The 20,932-nt window shown below is 44.2% G+C and overlaps 1 long non-coding RNA gene and 1 other non-coding gene across 2 annotated transcripts in view; both read right to left on the bottom strand.

Annotated features, from left to right (window-relative positions):
* Positions 1-14,194: 14,194 nt before the first annotated feature.
* LOC116552192 overlaps positions 14,195-20,932 on the bottom strand; it is a 21,843-nt gene continuing 15,105 nt past the window's right edge. The window contains exons 2-3 of the long non-coding RNA XR_004269273.1: positions 18,266-18,273; positions 14,195-14,216 (exon numbers count right to left, since the gene is read on the bottom strand). This is a non-coding gene — a long non-coding RNA (uncharacterized LOC116552192). The remainder of the gene's footprint in view (positions 14,217-18,265; positions 18,274-20,932) is intronic.
* Positions 20,073-20,134, bottom strand: LOC116552486. Its single transcript, XR_004269414.1, has one exon. It is a non-coding gene; the product is annotated as a U7 small nuclear RNA (small nuclear RNA).

Below are 20,932 nucleotides of genomic sequence, written 5' to 3'. Positions count from 1 at the left end.
CTACCTGTGTTAATGTTTACCTGGCCTGCCCGCCGGCTCTTCCTAGGGAGTAACAAGCTTCGGAGCAGCGGAGCTGTGGCTTAATTTGGCTATTTCCATGCTCAGAGAAGGCAGAAGGGTGCAGACAGAGAGAGGGGTAGCAAGAGGAAGGGAACGGAGACCAGAGCCAGGCAATCCTGAAGGCTGCCCGGCACTGCTCACCAGGTTGTGAGAGAGTCGGGGGGGTTTCAGTGGAAGCCCCATCTTGAGATTTGCTCTCCTGTCCCAGAATTTGGGGGAAACAATTGTGTATTTGGCTAGGCGCGGTGGCTCATGCCTGTAATCCCAGCACTTTGGGAGGCCGAGGTGGGTGGATCACCTGAGGTCAGGAGTTCAAGACTAGACTAGCACATGGCAAAACCCCATCTCTACTAAAAACACAAATGATTCACCAGGCATGGTAGCAGGAGCCTGTAAGCTACAGGTATTGATCAAGTTACGACCTATGCAACTTACAACCATTCAACTTTACGACCACAATCGCTAGCCACGACGGCTCCGCGCCTGGCAGCGCAAACGTTGCCCAGCTAGGCGTACGACAGTGCGGACCAGCTTCCGGCAGCACTACCATCTCCACGTGCACATAGCCTACTCAACTTACGACCAAATCGTGTTACGACCGGTCTGTCAGAACCAGTCATGGTCATAAGTCGAGCACTAGCTGCACTTGGGAGGCTGAGGCAGGAGAACTGCTTGAAGCTGGGAGGTGGAGGTTGCAGTGAGCCAAGATTGTGCCATTGTGCTCCAGCCTGGGTGACAGAGTGAGACTCAATCTCCAAAAAAAACCGAATTATCTCCACAGTGATTCTGGTCCATTGCCGGTGGAAAGGGCCTTGCTCGGATGGAGCAGCCATGTCAGCGTCATGCTGGGCTCCCACGATCCCTAACAGAGGCTTCCGAATGCCACAGTCCTCCCTGTCTGTGCAGTGCAGAGGCCACAGAATTCAAATCCTGGGGCCGTCAGGGAAGACCGTTCTCACTGCAGATTCCTGGGCCCCATTCCAGAGCTACTGAATCAGAATTTTAGGGAGGGGTGAGTTTAGGACATTTATTTTTAACAAACTATGAGGATGAGACTGACATGCTGTGAATTTGGAGAGTTACCAACGCACACCGCAGGACTGGCTAGTGCAAGGTTTTCCGTCTCTGGAATGCACAGATGTGGCTTGTTGGAGAGGGAGGGGGAAGAGACCAAAAAAGGATCCCCCAGATGGAACGTGCGGTCACATGACGGGAGCTCGGTGTCCTCCGTGTGGGACTTCCTTAGGTAGAGGAGTTTTATCCCTTCGTGATGATGTTTTCCCACTGCGGTACAGCATCCTGGATCTACGACACACGTGGCCCTTCCGAGGTCCAGTGTGAACCCGGAGGAGCCAGCCCCTCAAGATGCATCCCAAGGGGCTGACCGGCCTAAATTCAAGGTGGAGGCACCTGGCCTTCTGCTGACCACAGGACGGTTGTGTATTCTGTGTTCCTGGCAGACACCGTGCACTTGAGTTGTCCTGTAGCCTCACGGTTCCCTGCCTGCTCCTGTTTGCACTGCTTGAATCAGTGTTGGATGGGAACTGCCAGGTCTCCTTCTGGACCTGCCACAGACCTGGCTTACATCAGTCTTACCAACCAATGCAAACGAAACAAGCCTGCATCCCCTCTTTATGTAGTGGACCAGAATGGGGGCCTGGGAGGAAATCTTTTCCATAAAAGGCAGCCCCTCTCCTGGTTCTCATGGAGTGCACCTTTGTTTTGTGCCAAAGACTGTGGCTCTGCAGCTTGCAAAGAAACAAAGTCTCTTGCTTCGCCTAATCCTTTTTTCTTGGTACTTTTGTTAGCAATGGGGATCGTAACCATAGTGCCACTTGCACCACTGTGACGCCGATAGCATTTTGTTGCCCAAGGATTAAAATGTGACCATGATGAACTTGAAGCCGGGAAACACATCATGGTGGGATTCCGCTCCCCTGGACTTCCTTGAAGACATGGACATGTGTTCACCCAGGGCACGAATGGCAATATTGAAAGGAACAAAAGATGGTGTCATTACGGGGCCACTGAGGATGCAGTTCTGCGAATCCTCCATGCCTTGTGCTCTCATAGAAGAGAGTCTCTGCACTTTCATCTTCAGCAGGCCAACATTTCTCCATGCTGCTTGTCATGATCTTATGAGAGACCTGGAGAAATCTGTTGGCAAAATGACAGTACGCACGGATTTTAGCATGAGCCGTGTAGCACTGCTCTTAGCGGAGTGTGTTCTCTTACAGAGCATCCCTGTGCCCGGAGTGGGGACACCGGCGGCTGTCCATTTCACCTGACCCTGGAATGTGGCCCAGAGCTGCTGGCAAGGACCATCCTTTGTGAAACAGGGGACAACATTATGGTCATCTCCAGCTATAACTGTGTGCATGTGTGAGTGCGCCTGTGTCTCTGTGTGTTTTCTGTGTGTGCTTCCTGTCTGTGTGTGTTTCCTGGGTGCACTTTCTGTGCCTATGCATGAATGTGTTTTCTGTGTGTGTGTTTCCTCTCTGTGTTCTCTCTCTCTCTCTCTCTTTATGTGTGTGTGTGTGTGTGTGTGTGTGTGTGTGTGTGAGCATCCTCAACCTCACCAAGCATAGCTTAGGAACCCCAGTTATCCCTTGAAGACACCGTGCTGCAAGGCCCCAGACACAAATGTGATTTTAAATGTAAGCTTTACACTCAACCATCTTACAGTCTAGAAGAGGAAGAGAAAGGAAGGAAAGGAGCCCCACGTCCTCTTTAGAGCCGGGTGCTGTGGGAGTTCCTGGCTGTCTTGAGGTCGCACACTGAGACAAGTATCACTTTATAGTGACCAGAGCATGTTCTGCAAGACAGCCTGCCCACAGCCTGGAGGACTTAGAATTTGTTTCCAGGCATGATCAGAAACAACCAACCAAACAAATGTTTTCACTCCATAAACTGATGTGTGCCAAGGAGACTTGTTCTGCTGTTCATGGAATGTGGGGACCCTTGGAGTGGGGCTGACGGCTTGGCTCGGAAGAACCAGTAGCTGTGATGTCAGAGACAAAGGGAAGTGACAGCAGCGTAGGATGATCCCTCCCCGAATTATCTCAGCACTTCAATAAGGGCACTGTTCCTGGGCAAGGAGAACACACAGCTTCTCACCTGCTGAAGAACGTGGGAGCCACAGGCAGAGGGAACTCCTTTCCTCCCACCATCTCTCTGCGAGTGACTTCACATGGTTTCCGTCAGGCATCTGGGCCTGGCTGCCCTCCTGCTCCACGTATTCCAAACAGAAACAAGTGACCCACAAGGCCCGTGCCTCCCCTGTCACACATTCACACGTCTCAGGCCATTCTGCTGTTTAGACCACGTGGCAATATCTTCGCAGGTCTTACGTATTCCTTTTTGGATGTATCTTCATTTACTTTTTTTATTACACTTTTTCTGCCTTTGTTTTGGCTCCTTCTAGGCAAACAAGACAATTCTCTAAGAACACATTAATATAAAAATTAATGGAAGCAACTGCAGGAAGTGCCCAACTTTATGTTGCTCACAGAAGTTTTGACTTTGAAAGATAAGCAGCTTCTATTTATTCCATACTCCAATTAGGGTAAACATAAAACCCTTTCTATCTGCTATGATGTATATATTACATATGTACATACCTATGAAATAAAAGTATAAATAATTGGCTTAATTCTACATTCTTTCAAAATGAGGAAACAGGTATAGCTTCTATGTTGTTCTTTGTTTTTTCAATTATTTAAAACATTTCAAGAACCTGGAAGTTTCCCCTGGTTTGCAGGAAATAATAAAGTAAGATCCCACATACTCCAGTTTCCCTCAGTGGTAACGTCTTGCAACACCGTCATACAGTGTAACAGACAGGAACCCGACATGGATACACTCCAGGCTCAGAACTTGCCACGGCAGAAGAATCTCCCTCTCACCCTTTCATGTCCCCACCCACTTCCTCCCGAGGCCCTGGCAACCACCAACCTCTTCTCAACTTCTATAATTTAATATGTAAATGTAATCACACAGCATGTAATCTTGTGAAATGTTTTTTTTTTTTTTTTCCACTCAGCATAATTCTTGGGAGACTCACTGATGTGGCTGAGTGGGTCAATAGTTTATTCCTTTTTATGGCTGAGCAGTATTCCATGATGTGGACGGACCCATTTGTTTAACCATTCACCCATTGAAGGACACCTGCTTTTTTTTTCCAGTTTCTGGCTGTTGTGCCAAAGCTGCTATGAATAGACATTTTAATTTTTTTGGCATAATTACCCAGGCGTGCAGTGCACTTGCTGGGTCAAATGGTAGTTGCATGTGTGAAAGCTGTCAGAGTCAAAATGGAGTCACTTTTGTTCAAACAAACAAATGTGCCCTGACAAATAGAGCCAGAACAGCCCATGGAGAGAGGATTCTCAGACATAAATGACTGATGACAAGACCTATCATGAAAAAATGGCACAAAGCAGAACCTTGCACAAAGGCCATTGCAACCCCCCCCACACACATGCACACGAACACACATATGCACACACACACGCACACACACACAATTCCTGGAAGAACATCTGGTGTGCAACTGCCTTGCCAGCCTTGGCCTGGAGCCCCTCTTGTTTTCGATACCTGTATCCACGGGTAACTGTTACCAGACAATTACGTAATCCTCCTCAATTTCCCTTTAAAAACTTTTGTCTTCTTTGACCTCCCTGAATACACACGTTGTTTGCTGTGGCAGGGTTTCCCACTGCTGCCCTATTCCTGAATAATATCATTTCTTTTAAAGAGCCTCTCTCTCTTTGTTATTTGTTATTTACGTTGACACATATTTCCCTAAGAAACTACAAAACTGTCTTTCAGAAGGACTGTACCGTTTTACATTCTCACTTGCTATGTGCAAGTGATTTAGCTGTTCCACATCATGTGCAAGTGATTTAGCTGTTCCACATCCTTGTTACTGTTTTTTTTTTTTTTAATTTTAGCAATTCTGAATGCTGTGTAACGATGTCTCATTTTGGTTCAATTTGCATTTCCCTAATCCCTAATAATGTTGACAATATTTTTGCTTGACTTTTTGCCATCTGTATATTGTTTGTTCATGTCTTTTTTTCATTTTCTACTTGAGTCTAAAAAGTATTTTGAAAGTTCTTCATGTAATCTAGATATTGGCCTGAGATGGCCACATGGTTTCCAAATATTTTCTCCTAGTGTGTAGCTTGCCATTTTATATCTTAATATTGTTCACATACAGTAAAGGTTTTAAATTTTAATGAAGTCCTATTTATCAATTTTCTTTTCTGTGGATCATATTTGGTGTCAAATCTCTATCTCAAAATTTTCTCCTATGATTTTTTCCAAAGGTTGTATGATTTTACAGTTTATATTGGAGCCTGTGATCTATTTTGAGTTATTTTTGTATAAATTGTAAGGTTTATTTCAGGGTTTTTTTCTTTTTTTGACTTGTGGATGCCCAAGTGCCCCCAGTATCCCTTGTTGAAAGAGTCTCCTTTTGAATTGCTTTTGGAGTTTTGTCACAAATAAATTGGGCATATTTGTGTGAGTCTATTTTTTGGTTCTCTATTCTGTTCCCTAAATTTGTGTGACCATTAATCCGCCCATGTCACACGGTCATCATTCCTGTAGCTATAAAATCAGTCTTAAAACCTGTTAGATTGGTTCTTCTCACTTTATTCTTCTTTTTCATAATTTTTAACTCTTCTAGTTCTTTTTTATTTCTATACAATTTTTGGAGTAATATTGTCTATATCTACAAAAAAAACTTGCTAGGATTATAAGAGGTCTTGCATTAAACCATGTTAAACCATTCTTTTACTTTCATTCTGCCTTTATTGTTAAATTTGAAGTGAGTTTTTTTGTGGGCAGTATATAGTTGAGTCATAGTTGTCTTTTTAATTATGTGTGTATGTATGTATGTATGTATGTATGTATGACTTGTGACAGGGTCTTGCCCTGTCACCCAGGGTGGGGTACAGTGACATGATCATGGCTCACTGCAGCCTCTGCCTCTTTGGGCTCAGGTGATCCTCTCACCTCAGTCTCCCGAGAAGCTGGGACCACAGGTGTTTGCCACATATGGGTAATTTTTTATTTTTGTAGAGACTGGATTTTGTCATGTTTCCCAGGCTGGTTCAAAACCCCCAGACTCAAGCAATCTGCTTACCCCAGCCTCCCAAAGTTCTAGGCTTACAGGCAAGAGCCACAACCCTGGACATGGTTGTCATTAAAAAAAAAAAAAAAAAAAAAATCCATTCGGTCAATCTCTGTCTTTTAAGTGATATTAGACCATTTATATTTAATACATTTATTAATGTATTGGCAATTAAAATTTATGTTCTTATTTGTTTTCTTTGTGTCCTTTCTCTTTTTCATTTCTATTTCTTTATCCTATCAGTTGCTTGAACATTTTTTTTTCAAATTTAGTTTTGCTATACCTATAATTTTTTAGAGTATTTCTTTGTATAGCATTTTAGGTGGTGCTCTAGGTATTACATTATATGTTCATAATTTTCAGTCAACTTGTGACAACATTTCACCGGTCTGAGTGAGATATAGAGACCTTACTTATTTTCATGTCATTTTACCCTCCTTGTTTATCAATAATTTTAAATATTTCTATGCAAATATTTAGAAGTAAATCAAATGCTGCTAAAATTTTTGTTTCAGTTATCAAACATAATATGTAAAATTCAAGAAGAAGAAAAACTGATTTCATTTACCCATAATTTCAACTCTTCTAAGCTTCCTTTTTATTTCTGATATTCCAGGATTTTTTTGTTTATAATTTTCTTTTTGTTTAAAGAAATTTCTTTAGCCATTATTTTAGATATAACAGCTGATGCAAATTTTTTTCTTAATTTTTGTTCATCTGTGAGTGTCTAGATATACCCTTTATTCCTCAGAGATTCTCACTTGGTTGTGATTCTGAGCTAATTGTTCTTTTCTTCCAGTGGCAAGAGTGTTGTGCCACTTCCTACTGATGTCCATAGTTTCCTTTGAGAAATCTGCTGTAATTTGAACCTTTTTTCACCTAAGTAGGATATTGCTTCTCTTCCAAGATTTTAATTGTCATTAGTTTTCAGAAACTTGTCTATGATGTGTCTCGGTATAAATTTGGGAAATTGTATTCTTTGAAAATTTTATTTTGAGAAAGTTTTGCTTATCTTTTGTAACCGAAAGTTTTCTGTCATTTGTCATATTTGGGAAATTTTCAGCCGTTATTTCTTAGAGCACTTTTTCAGCTCCTTCACTTTCTGCTTTCCTTTTGTGACTCTCTGACACAACGTTAGTTTAAAAAAAAATCATTGTCGTAAATACCCCTGAGGCCCTGATAACATTTTTTTTTCTATCCATTTGCTCTCAGCTATTCAAATTGGGTGGTTTCTATTATTCTATTTACAAATTTACCATTTCTATTTTCTCTGTTCTAGTGTCAAGTAAACTCTTTTTAAAATTCTTGTAGTTTTAATTTTAAATTTCCATTTTTTTTCACATCTTCTATTTGTTTCCTGAGATTTCCTCATTTTCTGCTTTTGCTTCAAGTGTGGTCATATGTTTCCCCAAAGCCCCTTTCATTCATGGCTGCTTTGAGTTTTTGTCAGATAATTTTAACATCAATGACATCTTTGGTTTACGGTACAGTGAGTGATTTTTAACTGAAACCATAATATTTTTACATTCTTTTATGAGATGCAGGATCTTCTTTATACCAATTAATTTAATGGATATTCTCTGGCATACCTCAACAGGGGAAGGATGTGGGGCTGAATGTTCAAGTTCCCAATAACCTCCTTTGGCATCGCAAGGGAGTGGTTCTCCTTCCTGCAAGCTGGGCTGGGCACTCTGCCTTCTCATGTGGGCTTCATTGACTCACTGGTGGAGTAGCCTCACTGCTACTAAGCAGTTGTAAAATTCCTGATTCTCTACTTGGTCCCCCACCCAGAAGCAAGGGTGTATACCTCATTACCGTTGCTTGGGTGGAAGCTCAGGCTCCTCATGTGGTCCCCTGATCTTGGGTGGGGTGGCCTGGTTATTGCCCAGTGGTGAAGAAAATCTAGCCTCCCTAGTTGGCCTTCTCTGCCACTACCTGGCTGGGATGTTGGGATGCTTCACTACAGCATCATGGGGGTGGACATCTAAGTGCGCCACTGGCCCTGGCTGGTGTGGGTTTGGTGAAGCCAAACCAAGTGTTTTTTATGTGGCATTTGGCAGGGAGAAGTGTGGTTATTGTCTAAAGTTTTCTGTCTTGCTAGGCTACTCCTTTCCTGGGCCTATGTCTTCAGAGAGTGCTTTCTTGCGTGGTTTTTCTGCACCTGCTGGAATTTCTGAGTTGCTAACTTTAGCATCAAGTCTAGGATTTCTGAGACAGAAAGAAAACTCAGGTAATTCATCACTGTGTTGTTCCCTGGGTCCCAGGTTTTCCAGCCAGTCTGTCATCTTTCGCCCTTCCAGAGTCATTACGTATTTGTTTCCTATTAACGTCCAAAGTTTTTAGTTATTTTTAGAGAAAGAAATAGGAAGAATGTACTCCATCTTCCCTGGCACAGTTCTGTCATCATTGATTTTTCACCAAAATAATTTTTCTAAATCTTGCTGATCCAAACATGTTAAAACATCAGTTTTAGACTTCCTATTTGAAAGGATTTTGATTGACTGTGCCACTTTCATGACACCACATTTCAGTCAAGAATAAAAAAGTCCCTTATTTTTAATATCCAAAGGCTCTTAACAGCATACAGCGTTAAATGGTGATTTTTTAAAAGTCATTTGTCAAAAATTACCAAAATGCTGTTTTAATATCAAAGACAAATACGTACTATTTTTCTTTTGATTGTGTATTTTAAATATCCCCCTCTTCCTTCTTCCTCTGCCTCGTCCAACTAGAGCCCACGATCCTCTGCCATGTTGTTTGACACCTCCTCGCGAATCCCACTTGGGAATCTTGGACAGGTTCTGGCACTGGCCTTGTTGCTTCGTGGGGGGCGGGGGGAAATGGTACATGAGGTCATTTTCCTGCTTGCCACATCTCCTACGGAGAACACTGTCATTAGCCAGCAGCCCTGAACCCAGGCTTCTATTCTGACCTCCCTGTGAGTCCCAGAAAACAGGATCAATCGCAAACTTGGCATGGAGGAATTGGGAATACGATCGCCAGGAAGTGACATGTGTGCATGCATGCAGTTGTCAGGAGACTGGGACACGCCTTAAGACACTGCTGATTTACCCCTTTCCCAGCTGTTTAAGCTCCATGAAAACTGGGCGGTCTTTTGTCACATTTATGGCTGAATTTACAGACCCTGCAATGAGGTGACTACTCTGTAAATATTTGTGGAAAATGTAAATAAGCAAATTTTTAGCTTGAAAGCCAAGGCATTCTGGAACAACATTTTTCCAGAAAATTTCCTTTTAGAAAGACATGCTTTTATCTGAGCAGCTCTTATGGGCATGAGAATCTGCCGCCTTGTTGAAAGCATCTTATCCTAAGACACATTCGGTCACTTGTGACCTTGGAGAGTGTCTCCCAAGCAGATCTGAGACATGGAGTGAAAACCTGCAGGATGTCAGCCCAGGCTTACAGCACCCAGTTTGAATATTTTCTAACAATAAATACCAATGACACCCAAAAATATGCTCACAAAGGGAGATAACAATCTAGAATCACATGAAAATTACAAATTCATTTTAATACCATAGACTCATATGTTTCTCAGAATTGTTACCATGTCTGTAATGTTGGAAACACGGGCATCGAAAACACTGAGATTTTTGCATTGCCTAGGTGAAGATAACAATCAGATCTAAGACCAAGTGGTCCGGAAATGTCATATGTGCCCCAAGCAAGTTCCAAGACAACAGTAAGGGGTGCAGGTGAACCGGACTTTAAGATTCTACACACCAAACGGATATTTCTAGGAAAAAGGACATTTTCTTAGACCAAGAGCTATTTATCATTGGAAAATGGTTACCAAGAGAGAAGGTAAAATTCCTGAAATTTTTAAAATAAATAAATAAATAGCTCCAATTTGGGGGATTATGTTATGGGTGGGTAATCAGTTGAATAGTGTTTTAAAGGGTTCCTTGCTCCCAAATCCTGCAGGACTTCATGATGGCCCAAACCACTGATTGTGGAATGTTTGCAGGAACCAGAGAGCTTGCTCAGCTGCTGCTCCCCTCTCCTCAGTTGGCTAGGATGAGTGTGTTCAGTAATTTAAAAAATAAATAAGCACAACATTTCCAAGCACTCAATTTTGTGCTGACAAATATACAAATGTGAAGAACATTAGGGAGGCATCCAGCGTTTTCAATAATGCATGATCCCCATCACTTAATTATTTTGAAAACATCTGTTGAAGAAAAGGATGCCCCAGAGGGGAATTAAGAAGTCACGTGGATCAGTGTGTGGCCACATTTCACCCTTTGAAGAAGAGACAGGAGCCTAAGGAGTGTGGTGCTAACCCCAGGTGCCCAGGGAGGCAGGAGATGGAAGGATCAGAGAACAAAAGGGCTGTGGCACTGCCCAGCATGGTCTGGATCAGTTTCCCATTGGAAGTGGCATTAGGAGGCGCACACTGCATGGCGATGTTTGCACCCAGGGCTTGCGTTTCCTGCAGCTTCTGCTCTTGAGCAATGGAGAGATGTTGGCTAGAAGGGCTCTGGTGTCTCCTGGGTTTTCGCCCAGCATCTGAGGTTGCAGGTGACTAATCCAAGCATTCAGATGCAAGAGGAGGCTGGGAAATGGATACTGCGGTCTCCATGGTCAGGAGGGTGGGGTGGCTGAGAAAAATCAATGCTGCCCTTTCCACAGCCGTGTGCATTTTGTTGTGGTTAGGGAAGCCCGGGTACTCCCAAGGAGCAGCTAAACCTCAGGCAGAAGAAGGAACTGCGCTAACTTTCTCACCTGAAAAATCAAGCTCTTGTAAACGATGCTGCCTGTTCAGGTAAAAACCACAGTGATGTGGTTTGGCTCTGTGTCTCCACCTAAATCTCACCTCGAATGGTAATAATCTCTACATGTCCTTTGTCCACTTTTGAATGGGCTTGTTTGTTTTTTTTTGTAAATCTGTTTTAGTTCTTTGTAAATTCTGGATATCAGCCCTTTGTCGGATGGGTAGACTGCAAAAATTTTTTTCCCATTCTGTTGGTTGCCGATTCACTCTAATGACTGTTTCTTTTGCTGTGCAGAAGCTATGGAGTTTGATTAGGTCCCATTTGTCTATTTTGGCTTTTGTTGCCAATGCTTTGGTGTTTTGGTCATGAAGTCCTTGCCTACGACTACGTCCTGAATGGTTTTGTACCTATGCAACTATCTTGCATGTTCTTTAAATGTACCCCCAAACCTAAAATGCAATAAAAAATAAAAATAAAAATAATCTCCACATGTTACGGGAGGGAGCGGATGGAGATGGAGATAATTGAATCATGGGGTGGGTTTTCCTATGCTGTTCTCATGATGGCGAATAAGCCTGATGGTTTGATGAAGGGCGGTTCCCCTGCGCATGCTTTCTTGCTTGCCGCCATGTAAGATGTGCCTCTGTTCCTCCTTCACCTTCTGCCATGATTATGAGGCGTCCCCAGCCATGTGGAGCTGTGAGTCTGTTCAACCTCTTTTTCTTTATAAATCACCCAGTCTCAGATATGTCTTTATTAGCAATGTGAGAACAGACTAATACACACAAGTTCTGTTCTTACTCATGACAAAGAATCACGCATGCGCAAGAATGGTCATTTCGTTAAAGAATGAAAATGGTCATTTCGTTAAAGAATGAAAATCTTCCATAACAGTGTTGGTCTGTAAAAGTTCATTGCTTCACTTATAAAGCGCTTCATAGTCTAGGGAGAACTTCTGTGTTCATCGCCTCATTTCAGGGTGTCTCTCAAAGCCACCCTGCAAGGCAGAAATGTCGAGTGTCATGGAATATTTAGACGGTTAGAACAGAACACTGTATTGTGCCAATATTTATCTATCAGTGATTTTCATGCAGGCAAAAATTCCATGCAGGCCCAGATAATCTCCACTCAGGGAGGTGGACAGTCTGGGCACAAATGTGTGTTTGTGCTTTCATCATCTATTTATAAATTATCCAGTGAATTCTCTTAATTTTCCCTTGATTTGATTTTTGAATTTATCATTAGCCATGAACAATCAAGAGAAAAAGAAAAGTTTCAGCTTATCCCTTTGGGATATTCAGCCTTGGGCTACGGGTTGGAATCCACTCTGGGGATAGGTATGTGAGGAGCCAGTCTCCCTGCACTTTCTGACCCCACCCCTGCTTCCCAGTCCTGGCCTTCTAACCCCACACCGCCTGGTATTCATTCCAGAACATTCTCTTTATGGACATTTCAGCATGTCCTTTCTGGAGTGATAAAGAAACAAGAAAGAGACGTGTGAGAAAGAAGGCTGATGGACGAGATGATGAACCGACCAAGTACTAACTTGTGCAAAAAGAGCCTTGAGAAATAACCACAGCTAATTGCACCATGATACTTGCAGATTGTAAGCACAGTATTTATTCTTTGCCATTTCACCAATGGCAAAAATCTCCTGCCCCAGTGCCCTCGAGTAGACCCGAGGGCCAGCTTCGCCCCCCAGCCACCTCAGCCAGGGGATTTTACCTACGGGATTTATACTTAAGTTACACTAAGCGGTTGCAAACTGGTGTCATTTTTTTTCCCCTTAAAGTTTCAGAAATTTCATACCGTCTCTTGGTAACGTATTCAAATATCAAATAGCTCCTGGCACTGGGAACTTTTCCTTTTGTTACTTAATATGAATGTCTTATTCTGTTCTTGTTTTTGCTTTCTTAAGATTCAATGAAAGAGATATAAGTTTTATTAAAATTATTTGCGGGCAATGAAACTTAATTTTTAAGCTTACAATTAAATTTAATAGTCTCATATTTTAAAAACTACTATTTTGTTTTACTCTTCATAGTATCTGCCATGTGAACGTATTTACCCACATTAGACCATTTGTACTCTGGGAAATATTTGTTGCCACATTAGACACCTTGTTCACGCCAATGGTTATTTTAAAATTGAGCAAAGTAATACGCTGCAATTATGTGATAATGAAATTGCTTAAAACATAGACTTAAAAAGAGAGTAATCTTCTATATTGTACTTCCTTTAAATTTCAGACTGGGGAAAGAACAAGGGGTAAAGAATCACAGCTGAATTACAGTGCATTCACTGTACCAAGTCTCAAGCCAGATCTTGCGCCTATAGAATTGTGTGTTCTTGTTTGTCTTGTTTTGTTTTTTGAGACAGTCTTGCTTTGTTACCCAGGCTGGCAATGCAGTGGCACAATCATAGCTCATTTCAGCCTCAAACTCCTGGGTTCATGATTCTGCCACCTCAGCAAGTATCTGGGACTACAGGTATGCACCACCACGCCCAGACAAAACTGTGACTTCAAGATGCCTTAAGGCGTGTATTAGTCCATTCTCACACTGCTATGAAGAACTACCTGAGACTGGGTAATTTACGAAGGAAAGAGGTTTAATTGGCTCATGGTTCTGCAGGCTCTATAGGAACCATGGCTAGGAAGCCTCAGGAAACGTATAATCATGGTGGAGGGTGAGAAGGAAGCAAGCTTGTCTTATCATGGTGGAGCAGGGGAGAGAGGAAGTGAGAGGGGAAGTGCTGCACTCTTTCTTTCTTTCTTTCTTTCTTTCTTTCTTTCTTTCTTTCTTTCTTTCTTTCTTTCTTTCTTTCTCTCTCTCTTTCTTTTTTCTTTCTTTCTTCCTTCCTTCCTTCCTTTCTTTCTTTCTCTCTCTTTCTTTCTTCCCTCCCTCCCTCCCTCCCTCTCTCTCTCTCTTTCTTTCTTCCCTCCCTCCCTCTCTGTCTCTCTTTCTCTCTTTCTCCCTTCCTTCCTTCTTTCCTTCCTTCCTTCCTTCCTTCCTCTCTCTTTCTCTTCCTTCCTTCTTTCTTTCTTTTCTTTTCTTTCTTTCTTTCTTTCTTTCTTTCTTTCTTCTTTCTTTCTTCTTTCTTTCTTTCTTTCTTTCTTTCTTTCTTTCTTTCTTTCTTTCTTTCTTTCTTTCTTTCTTTCTTTCTTCTTTCCTTTCTTTCTTTCTTTCTTTCTTTTTCCTTTCTTTCTTTTCTTTCTTTCTTTCTTGACGGAGTCTCTGTTGCCCAGGCTGGAATGCAGTGTCACAATCTCAGCTCACTGCAACCTCCACCTCCCAGGTTCAAGTGATTCTTCTGCCTCAGCATCCCGAGTAGCTGAGATTACAGGTGTGTGCCACCAGGCCCAGCTAATTTTTGTATTTTTAGTAGAGATGGGTTTCACGGTTTCACCATATTGCCCAGGCTGATCTTGAACTCCTGACCTCGTGATCTGCCCCCCGCAGCCTCCCAAAGTGCTGGGATGACAGGTGTGAGCCACCGCGCCCGGCAGTGCTACACACTTTCAGACAACCAGATCTCACGAGAGCTCACTCCCTGTCACCACAACAGCAAGTGGAAAATCTACCCTCATGATCCAGTCACCCCCCACCAGGCCCTTCCTCCAATTCTACATGAGATTTGGGTGGGGACAGAAATCCAAACCACATCACGGGGGTGGAGTTATTTGAGGAAAAAAAAGAGTCAAGAAGCTATCAGTTATTCCAATGGAAACAAAAATTCAGCATCGCAGGCCACCCTTAAACATCAGGATTGACTTCTTCCTATTCAAACCAACAGAAGAAACACCCGAGTGTGCAAGCATGTGACGGTGCCATGTATAAAAATACATGACGTAAACACGCTCACGTGCTGCACTGCGGCACCACAGGGTGCCACATATCCCTTGAGTTTTAATGTTTCATAGGATGAGTATAAACTTGGTATTCAACCTATGTATAAAAATTTCCAAAAACACACATTTAATTTGAAAATTAATTTGTTATGTTCCTAAATCAAACCCAATAAGAATTTTAAATAAGGCTGTAGTTACTACATCAAAGAGGAACACACATTTGTTTTAAAATTCACACCTGCAGTGTGGGAGGTGGGTCCACACTGTGGAATGTCTGTAGCGAGGGACTTGTGGGCAGCAGGACTGAGAGCTGGGGCAGCTGCTCCCTGGGAATGTCCATCGGGAACCTGTCATTTGCTCAGAACCAGTCACGACGCTGCACGTGGAACACAGACTGTCTACTGGGGGAGCCAGAGACAACAGAAGGAATTATGCAAAAGTGAAATTGCGAGGATGCCAGCTTCAGGGGGGCGGAGCTGGGTGCCAGGGCCTGGGCACATGAGGCCCGAGGCAGAGGGGAAGCCTCTCAGGCTGAGAGACCATGAAGCTGAGGTTCCAGCCAGCCCCAGAGGCAGAGAAAGCAGCAGCAGAAGTGAACTACTGGGAGAAATCAGAGACGGAAAGTGAAAAGTTCCTGTAGAAAGTTTAGATGTAAAAATCTTTACTGAGGTGCCCTCATGGCAGACCAAGTTGTGGTGGGTGTCAGAGAGGAGCGGTAAGTGCCCTCAAGCCCTGCTCCCCTGCCCCGAAACTGCATGAGGTACCTGCTGTGTCCTGGGAGTTCTGTAAAGTTGTGTGTGTGTATGTGTGAGTGTGTGCTTGCTTTTGTGTGTGCATGTGTGCCTGAGCATGTGCGTATGCAAGTGTGTGTATGTGTGTGCATGTGAGCATGTGCCTGTGTGTGTGTTCACGTGTGTTCCTGTATGTGTGTGCATGTGAGTGTGCATGTGTGAGCATGTGCGTGTGTGTGTGCATGAGTGCACACATGTATGTGTCTGTGTGTTATGTGTGTGTGCTTGCTTGTGTGTGCATGCATACCTGGGTGTGTGTATGCACGTGTGTGTGCCCCTGTGCATGTGTGTGTGCCTGCATGTGTGTGAGTGTGCACATGTATGTGCCTCTGTGTGTGCCTGTGAGTGTGCACGTGTAAATGTGTGCGTGCACGTGTGTGTGCATGCCTGCGCATGTGTGTATGTGTGCGCACATATGTGCATGTGTGTTTGTTGTTGTTGTTTGTTTTCTGCCAGCCCCGTGTGAAATCTGGGAGGAAGACTCAACGGGGGAATCAGAAAAGCCACTGGGGAGGAGAGAAAGCCCAGGGGGCACCTGCAACTTCCTTCTGTGTCTGCCTCCAGCCTCCAAGTGTAGACAGAATTTATTTTGTCAGAACGTAATGGGAAAATGGTCCAATATATGTTCAAACCAATGTTTCTTTGTTTTTTCTTAACATGCTCCCAGTCCATCATATATATCCGAACAGACTCACATGAGAACCCTCTTGCTCAGAGCTTTCATAAAATTAAGGAATAAAAATAAGCAGGAACTTATGAGGGGGGAACAAAAAAGAACACGAAAGCTCATCGGGCGAGTACAGATGATTCTGGAAGTTGAAGGTGGTTGGACACGTGGCCTGGCCTCATGAACAGCAGGGAGCTGACGCCACAGCCTCAGGAAGGGTAAGACACGTGGAGGTGCAGGGGCCTCAGCACGCTGAGCAGAAATCGGAGCCACCTCTTCAGAGCAGCTCTGAAGGCAGGGATGGTGGGGAGGGCGGGGAGTGGAAGGGGTCTTTGCGTTTGATGAAAAGCAGAATGCACAGACCCCTGCTGCCCCCCACACAGATGTGCAGCTGCTCCCCTGACCACCCCACACAGGCCAGCAGGCAGGGAGCCCAGCTGGAGGCCTCACCCAGCAGGGCTGTGGTCCCTAGGATGCATGCACAGCTGAGGATGCGGCCAGGCATCTTCCTAAAGCCGGAGCCCAGGCAGGGCCTTCCAGCTCCTTCCTCTCCAGTTCCAAGTGCCCGATGGAGCCTGGAGCCTTCGCTTCTCAGAAAACTGTCCAGCCCCAGCCCAGGACGCCTGAATTCATTAATGGTTTTCAGATTGGGATTCTTTCAGTTGCAACAGTGATACACACACATACACACACACACACACACACACACTCTCTCTCTCTCTCTCTCTCTCTCTCTCTCTCTCTCTCTTTTACATTCATTCAGTTGTTTCTAAAACATTGTACATTATCTAAGCTTTCAAATGTCAAAATAAAATTTAAAAGTGTTTTCAAATATTCAAAGTCTCAATAAAAGATCTTGTGCGCATTGTCTCCCCCAAAAGCTAATGGGCATGTTTCAAACTAGAAAATGAAGGAGGATCCCACGCACAGCCCCAGACATGGAAAAGTGTGCGCCAGCAGGTGAAGGGTGAAGGGGAGCCCCCAGGAGAGCGGCGGGGCTGGTCTTGGGGGAGCAGGATGGAGAGACTCTCCCAGCCCTTCATGAAAGGGGCTGCCCATGGCCTGATGTGCTTCCCTGCACCGTGAGGAATCTTCCAGCTCCAATAGAAAGTTTGGGTGCAGGGCGTGATAGGTAAAAGAAAATTGTGAACTCCAGAAAAAAACAAAGAAAAAGAAAAATCTTTGCAAAGAAAGGAAACTGTACAGCAAACTGACACAAGAGCAGAAGATCAAACACCGCATGGTCTCACTCATAGGCGGGTGTTGAACAATGAGAACACATGGACACAGGGAGGGGAGCATCACACACTGGGGTCTGTCGGGGGAAATAGGGGAGGGACAGCAGGGGGTGGGGAGTTGGGGAGAGATAGCAAGGGGAGAGATGCCAGATATAGGTGAAGGGGAGGAAGGCAGCAAATCACACTGCCATGTGTGTACCTATGCAACAATCTTGCATGTTCTTCACGTGTACCCCAAAACCTAAAATGCAATAAAAAAATAAAAATAAAAATAAAAAAAGAAAGGATAAGTGAACTTGAAAAAAAAAAAAGAAAGAAAATTGTAGTCTACTTTGGACAGTGGTTGTGAACGTGTGTGTGTGTGTGTGTGTGTGTGTGTGTAGTGGAATTTCAGGAATACATCCACTGAATTATCACCTTCCACAGGAGACCATTAGTACCCAGCTTCCCATCCCAAATAATCAATAAGTAGTAGTATAAATGTTACTTAAAATACAAAATGGAATGGTAGGAGAGACATCTAAAACAGTCAACAGTTAATATGACTTTTTAAAAGATGATCCCACTCTATCACTCAGGATGGAGCGCAGAGGCACAATCATGGCTCACTGTAGCCTCTACCTCCTGGGCTCAAGCCATCGTGTAGCCTCAGTCCAGAGTAGCTGGGCCCACAAAGGTACACCATCATGCCCAGCTAATTTCTTTTTATTTTTTTATTTGTAGAGACAGAGTCTCCCTGTGTTGCCCAGACTGGTCTGGAACTCCTGGGTTCAAACTGTCCTTTCACCTCTCAGCCTTCCAAAGTGCTTGGATTACAGGCATGAGCCACCAGCCATGCTCAGCCCAACAGTTGGTTATTTTCCCCTTTGCATCAGGAGCTGGGGCTGGGGTGGAGGTGGAGTGGGCAGGAGATGTTTTTGTAAGGTTCTCTTTGGAGTGTGAGCTGACATCTGAGACTGTAGCCTTGCACTGATCTGTTTTGAGTCAGCAGCAGGAGGGCACGGGTCAGGCAGCTGATGGTGGGTGCTACCCCTCCTGGTTCCATCTTCACCCACAAACCCCAAGCAGCAGCCGTAGTCCAGGGCATGGCAGGGAGCCCTGGGATGTCCTTTCTAGTTGCATTGCCCTAACAGCTACCAGGAGGAATTATCGGTTGATGTCTTCAAACTGCTGAGACTCCTGGGGTGACGGTGATATGGTTTGGCTCTGTGTCCCCACCCAAATCTCACCATGAATTGTAATAATCCCCACGCGTCCAGGGTAGGACCAGGTGGAGGTCACTGAATCATGGGGACAGTTTCTCCCGTGCTGTTCTTATGCTAGTCAGTGAATCTCATGAGATCTGATGGCTTTACAACAACTTGGCGTTCCCCCTGCTGGCACTCACCCTCTCTCCTGCTGCCCTGTGAAGAGGTACTTTCTCCCATGATGGCAAGTTTCCCGAGGCCTCCCCAGCCATGTGGAACTGTGAGTCAATTAAGCCTCTTTCCTCTGTCAATTCCCTGGGCTTAGGCATTCCTCCACAGCAGCATGAGAGCAGACTAGCACAGATGAGAAGCATTCTCCGTCATCTACCCGGTGCTCCATATGTGCTTTCTCAGCAAGACGTAGCAGGGCAGTGAATTAAATTTGTTGCCACTAAGATCAGAGAGAATGGAAAGAACTTGGGTGGTGTGAGTGGTTTCCAGTTTATGGTGATTCTTCTGCCACCACCTCCCAAGTAGCTGGGACTATAGGCACACACCACCACACCCTGCTAATTTTTGTATTTTTAGTAGAGACAGGGTTTCACCGTATTGGTCAGGCTGGTCTTGAACTCCTGACCTCCTAATCCACCTGCCTTGGCCTCCCAAAGTGCTAGTAATATAGACGTGAGCCACTAAGCCCGGTGTTCGTTTTGATGAACGAAGGAGCACCTTGGGAAACAGGGAAACTACAGAGGTCCTCTTGGAATCACCTTTGCATCGCTGACCTGCCAGGTTGCCCAGGGCTCTCCATGCCCTCCAGAGATGGAGCCGCTGGAGACTGGGGGAGGGCACGGGGCCATGGATGCTGTGCTGCTCTTGCCACCACCGCTGTGTCTATGCCATGGCGCCTGTTCACCTGGAGTCACGTTTATGATCATTGACAATACTATAGCAGCAATGTAACTTATCTGTTGGAAATAGATGCGCAGTGTCGCAAAGAAAAATTAGCGTGGAGACAAAGGATCTTTTAGCCATGCAATGTTTACCCCGTGGTACTCTCACTAGCCATCTGGCCACGAGAGTGCAATGAGCAAAGGAAAACACACAAATTTATTCCTAACACTTTTAGGGTTGTCCTCACTGCTGTGTCTGATCTCCATTGGCTGGAGCCGGACCTCACCATCTAAACTAAAACACGATTGGCTAACAACTTAAAACTTTTCTAAACAGGTGAAAGCATTGGAGAGATGGGACATGCCTGTGAGCACGTCCAGCACAGATATCTTGGTTAACGTACAAGGATATAGAATGTACTACGTGCCTGTAAGCACTGTCTGCCTAACGGCTACGTAGGTTAGGGCTTGACAGAATTACTAGGACACTTATCTTTTTCTTTTCTTTTTTTTTAGGGGTTTTCTGGCAAAAACCAGAAAGCCTGCTAGACAAATTCTAAAAGAGCTGTAACCCTCAGCACACTTATTCTTTAACAAGAAAGACAACTTTTAAAAGGAACTTTTCTACTTTGCACATTATCCCATGCTATTTAAAGGATAAAACATGAATTTGAATAAACAATGAGTTGCTTCTACAAAACCTAAATTCCATTTGATTAGTAATGATGAGTTGTTTTCAAAAGGTGTTGGTCCCTTTTATAGCAAAACAGGAGACTGAAAGTGAATGTGGGGGTTGGTCTCCAGGACGGATGACGTGAGCAGGTGCGTTTGGTAGCCGTGGGTGGGGGCTCCCAGGCAGACCACAGCCCCAGTGAGCGTGATCACCCAGGCCAACAGGCGGCCAGCGCTCAGCGGGCAGATGGAGGGTGGGGCTCAGGAGAGAGGCCCTTCAAGAGAGAAGTGGAGGGATCAGCTGGTCCAAGCTATCCTTGTTCTTTGATGAAATATTCGTTTTCACAAAGTCTCTTCCCCCCCAAAAGTAATCCTTTTATTTGGTGAAGAACAATGTTTCTGAGGTAAAATGTCGAGGGTCTTCTCCCCAGTGGGAGAAATAGGGGTAAAAAATGAAGTCCAACCAAGAACGTCTGTCTTCCTGCAGAAAGAGCCTTTGTCACTAAGCAGTGTTTTCCGGAGGTGCTGCTTGGAGTGAACGCAGGCGAATGAGAATAGAAAGGACTTCATGACAAGCGGTGTGAAGCTGCACTTTAATGGGGTTAACGTAAAGGCCATTGAGCTTTTGATAACTTAACCCAAATTAATCAAAGTTACTCCTAATCAGCTGCAGTTTTTTTTTTTTTTTTTTTTTTTTTTTTT

The sequence above is a fragment of the Sapajus apella genome, unplaced genomic scaffold (genome assembly GCF_009761245.1).
Source record: "Sapajus apella isolate SASKATOON/1434 unplaced genomic scaffold, GSC_monkey_1.0 scaffold11, whole genome shotgun sequence".
Lineage (NCBI taxonomy): Eukaryota > Metazoa > Chordata > Mammalia > Primates > Cebidae > Sapajus > Sapajus apella.
This window is presented reverse-complemented; position numbering and strand designations above follow the sequence as displayed.